Here is a 5,123-nt window from a genome sequence, read left to right on the forward strand (position 1 = left end):
ATGTGGCTGGAGAATGCCATGGCAGCATGGAGAAACTCGTCTCCCCTGACCTTGGGAAGAAATGCCACTTGGTGGACGCCCTAAGGAGAGGAGCCTGTCAGAATCTGCCAGACACCTGAACGGCACGAGATGACCCCATAAAGGAAGATGAGAAAACGATAAGAACTTTGCTGATATGGCAATGTGTGATAGGTCAGTGATAAAAAACGTACAAGGAAATAGTGGGTCTTGAGGAAAGGTATAAAACCAGCTCCTTTCCCTCAATAAACATCTCAGGATCCCTGCAGGTCTGAGTCCGTGCGCTGGCGGACCAGCCCAGGTAGCCCCGGGCTGGGCTGGAGCCTGGCTGGGGACTGAGGGGTCTCTGCTCTTATGGGATGGCCGGGGTGTCCTTGCTGGGAGAGGGGTGGCTTCGTGCTGGGCAGCAAAGCCCCGCTGACCCCACCTGCTGCCTATGCAGAGAAATCTCGTTCTTGCTTCCCAAGGGACCGGGATTAGAGCAGACTCATCGCAGCTCTCGCTCCTGCCCAGCCCACCATGCGTAAGTTGGGTGTCTCGTGGGGTGGGGGGCGCGGGACCTGCAGTGTGGGGGCACAGGGACCCTGGGGTTTGCCCTTCTCCCCTCTCCTCCCGGGCGTCTGCAGGGCTGAAGGAGGGCGGTGCTGGGAGAGCTGCTGCTGCCTCTGGGACCTGGCCTGCCCATCACAGGGCATGGGGTGCCAGCTGGGCAGAGCTTTAGTGCCCACACTGCTGCCCTTCTGCCGCTTTCCTTCTTAGAGTTTGAGCCATTCGTGATTGCATTTCTTCTGGGATTTGTCGTGGCACTTGTCATGGCACTTCTGCTTACAGGTGAGAATTTGGCATGGGATGAGCAGCACTCGGCTTCACTTCTATGGCACAGGGCACGGGGCTCCAGCCGGGACGGGGGCTTTACTGCCCACACTGCTATTCATTTATCATTTTCCTTCTTAGTTCCACTTCCAGTCATCCTTGGAATTTTAAAGGTCGTTGGATTAGTTGTAGTCGTGGCAGGAATTACAATTATAGGTGAGAGTCTGGCACGGGATAAGCAGCGTTTGGGTTCTCTTGCGGTGCTGCTGAGAGGGAAGGGGCAGCTCCGGGCAGTGCCTGGAATTCTGCCTGCAGTTCTGGCTGCCCCCGCTGCTGCAGCCCTGCACGCTGCTCCTCTGCTGCAGCCCAGGGGTGTCCCTGTCCCTGCAGCCCCAGCCCTCGCTCCCCGCTCTGCTCCCTGGGTGCTTCTGGGGCGGCCAGTGCTGGTGCAGGTGGCAGGGGGAGATGTGGGTCACAGAGAGGACCCTAAAGCTGCTCTGTCTTTCATGCAGCACTGACAAGGAATAAGCCCGTGGACTTGACTGTGAATACAAAGGTTGCACATTTCCATATTGGTGAGTGGGGAGGGCAGGGGGCTGGGCTGTGCTGGGTGAAACACGGGGATGTACCCTGGGCGTACTCTGAAGCCAAAGCAGCTCTTGAAGCCATCACTGGTCTGAATGTGCCCAAACTGTGGGAGAGGGATCCATCCCAATGTGGTGGGAAGAGCCAGGCCCCACTGGGCATGGGGCTGGGGCTGAGGGCATCAAGGGCTGTGCAGGCAGGGGACTAAGAACTGCTGTGTCCACTGGCAGCAGTGGCCAGAGGTTGAAATGGAGAGCAGAAAGTGGTTGCATGTGCTCAGGGAGCAGAGCTGACTGCAGGCCAACTCTCTGGCACAGACTGGGGAGGCTCTTGCTGGAGAGACACTTTTGGCTGTCCCTGCCTCGTGCTTGTCCATCAGCAGGCGGCCTCGATGCTTCTGGGAAATGACACTCCTGTCTTTACAGAGGGGAAACATAAGGACTGATTCTGCCCTGCCAGCAGCAGCAGACATCATGCTGTCCATTGGAAGAGCTCCTGGTGCCCACTACCAGCAAAGAGAAGGTGATTTTCTTCCTTCCAATTGGCTTGATCAATGTCTTCAAACTACTAGAACTGGAAAACCCCCAGAGACCCCCAGCTGCCCCTTCAACACTTTTGGATTGCCTTGAGCAATAAATGCTTTTGAAACCTTTGATAAAAGTGCATTGCTGGTGTTGGTGTGAGTGGTGATCCCTGGTGTGTGTGGTGGCTCAGGTTCCTGCCCCGCAGCTGGGGATGTGCTGTGCTCCAGGAAGGGATTGCACAGGCAGTGTTTGCAGCCTTGCTCCCTGTCCCCCTGCCCAGCCAGGGGCTGCTCCCACTGCAGCCTGACAGCGCTGGCAGTCCCTGGGACCCGGCACTGCTGCAGCAAATGCTCAGGGCAGCATGGCACTGCACTGCAGGGCCCGCAGAGCCCCAGGCTGCAGCGGGTGCATCTCTGCAGCCTCGGGCTCAGCACACCCACTCTGTGTGATTTGGGGTGGTTCAGGGGTGCTGGTGCTGCCAGGCACGCTGTGCCCACTGCTCCTGCTGGGCTGGGCACTTGTCTTGGCTCCTGGGAGCCGTGTCTGGGATCCCCAGGGCCGCATGCCTGGGGACCAGCCATGGGGGAGCTCCTGGGCTGCTGGCAGAGCATCCTGGCTGTGTCCTGTGGGCATCCAGCCACTCCCCGAGCTGCTGCTGCTCACTCCCACTGTTTGTCTCTGGCTGACTCTCTTTCTCTCCCCCCACTCCTTTTCCATTTTCCTTCCTCCTTCTCTGCCTTTTCTACATTTTTTAGTAGGGTAACTTTTTTGTTTGTTTGTTTGTTTGTTATTCTTTTCTACACTTTTTAGTAGGTTAGCTTTTGTTTGTTTGTTATCAAGAAACAGTTTACCGATACAATGTTGTCTCAGTTGACTTCATTTCATTCCAGACCATCTATTTTTAAAAGAATTGCCTGCGGTTCCCCAGAGTGGAAAGCCACAGGCTCCCTGCAGGGACAACCCCAAGGTCCAATGTCCTGGAGAAGGGGGAGCCCCAGCCCCACTCCAGCAGGGACAGCAGAATCAAGAGTTGATGGGAATGAAACTGAAACTCAGTGATTGAGCAATTTCTTGGAAATTACCTGTCCTGACATTCCCTGTTGGGATCTTTCCTGCAGCCCTTTGACCCTGAGAGCACAGGAGACACAGGGCAGGTTGGTGGTGTGGGGTGCTGTGCTCCCACAGTGGATGTTTGGGGACAGCACTCCCTTTCTCTGTGTATTGGAGGCAATAACGGGGGCTGCTCGCCTCACTGTATCGGTGGGGAGAGATAAGATAGAATTGAGTTCCAGGCTGTGGGATGTGGCTGCAGAATGCCATGGCAGCATGGAGAAACTCGTCTCCCCTGACCTTGGGAAGAAATGCCACTTGGTGGCTGCCCTAGAGATGGGGACTGCCGGACCTGAACGGCACGAGATCACCCCATAGAAGGACGTTAAGAACGTTGTTGATGTGGCAATGTGCGATAGGTCACTTAGTGAAAAAAACATACAAGGAAATAGTGCATCTTGAGGAAGGGTATAAAACCAGCTCCTTTCCCTCAATAAATATCTCAGGATCCTTGCCGGTCTGAGTCTGTGCCTCCTTTGTTTACAGATGCAGAGCACATGTAGCTGTGGGCCAGGCAGGAGACTGGGCGAGGACTGAGGGGTCTCTGCTTTTATAGCATGGCCAGGGTCTCCTGGGTGGGAGAGAGGTGGTTGTGAGGATGCAAGATGGCAAAACCCCGCTGATCCCACCAGCAGCCCGTGGAAAAACATCTTGTTCTTGCTTCCCAAGGGACCAGGCTTAGAGCAGAATCATCGCAGGTCTGGATCCCAGGACCATGGGTAAGTTGGGTGTCTCATGGGGTCTGGGACACGGGACCTGCAGTGTGGGGGCACAGGGACCCTGGGGTTCGCCTCTTCTCCCCTCTCCTCCCGGGCGTCTGCAGGGCTGAAGGAGGGCGGTGCTGGGAGAGCTGCTGCTGCCTCTGGGACCTGGCCTGCCCATCACAGGGCATGGGGTGCCAGCTGGGCAGAGCTTTAGTGCCCACACTGCTGCCCTTCTGCCGCTTTCCTTCTTAGAGTTTGAGCCATTCGTGATTGCATTTCTTCTGGGATTTGTCATGGCACTTGTCATGGCACTTCTGCTTACAGGTGAGAATTTGGCACGGGATGAGCAGCACTCGGCTTCACTTCTGGTGGTGCTGCTGAGAGGGAAGGGGCAGCTCTGGCCAGTGCCTGCAGTTCTGGCTGCCCCCGCTGCTGCAGCCCTGCACGCTGCTCCTCTCCTGCCGCCCAGGGGTGTCCCTGTCCCTGCAGCCCCAGCCCTCGCTCCCCGCTCTGCTCCCTGGGTGCTTCTGGGGCGGCCAGTGCTGGTGCAGGTGGCAGGGGGAGATGTGGGTCACAGAGAGGACCCTAAAGCTGCTCTGTCTTTCATGCAGCACTGACAAGGAATAAGCCCGTGGACTTGACTGTGAATACAAAGGTTGCACATTTCCATATTGGTGAGTGGGGAGGGCAGGGGGCTGGGCTGTGCTGGGTGAAACACGGGGATGTACCCTGGGCGTACTCTGAAGCCAAAGCAGCTCTTGAAGCCATCACTGGTCTGAATGTGCCCAAACTGTGGGAGAGGGATCCATCCCAATGTGGTGGGAAGAGCCAGGCCCTGCTGGGGCTGGGGCTGAAGGTATGAGGGGCTGTGCAGGGAGGTGACCGCTCTGAACTAAGAACTGCTGTGTCCACTGGCAGCAGTGGCCAGAGGTTGAAATGGAGAGCAGAAAGTGGTTGCATGTGCTCAGGGAGCAGAGCTGACTGCAGGCCAACTCTCTGGCACAGACTGGGGAGGCTCTTGCTGGAGAGACACTTTTGGCTGTCCCTGCCTCGTGCTTGTCCATCAGCAGGCGGCCTCGATGCTTCTGGGACCTGACACTCCTGTCTTTATAGGGGGGAAAGGAATGACCTGGCCTCCGAGCAGCAGCGGATGCATTGCTGTCCAGACGAAGGACTCCTGATTACCATGGCCAGTGAGAAGCAGCAGATTCCCTTCCTTCCAAGAAGCCTGACTTCTGTCTTCCGACTGCTGAAACTGAAAAGCCCCCACAGAACCGCAGCTGCCCCTTCAAATATTTTGGATTACCTTCAGGACTAGATCCTGAGAAAGCTTTAATAAAAGTGCATTGCTGCTGTGGGTGTGTGTGGT

At 56.6% G+C, this 5,123-nt stretch overlaps 2 long non-coding RNA genes across 2 annotated transcripts in view; both read left to right on the forward strand.

Annotated features, from left to right (window-relative positions):
• LOC115948692 overlaps positions 1 to 5,123 on the forward strand; it is a 15,190-nt gene that overhangs the window by 8,775 nt on the left and 1,292 nt on the right. The window lies entirely within an intron of this gene.
• Positions 469 to 2,071, forward strand: LOC115948693. The gene is made up of 3 exons (XR_004082486.1): positions 469 to 541; positions 973 to 1,047; positions 1,842 to 2,071. It is a non-coding gene; the product is annotated as an uncharacterized LOC115948693 (long non-coding RNA).

The sequence above is a fragment of the Geospiza fortis genome, unplaced genomic scaffold (genome assembly GCF_000277835.1).
Source record: "Geospiza fortis unplaced genomic scaffold, GeoFor_1.0 scaffold289, whole genome shotgun sequence".
NCBI classification, from domain to species: Eukaryota; Metazoa; Chordata; class Aves; order Passeriformes; family Thraupidae; genus Geospiza; species Geospiza fortis.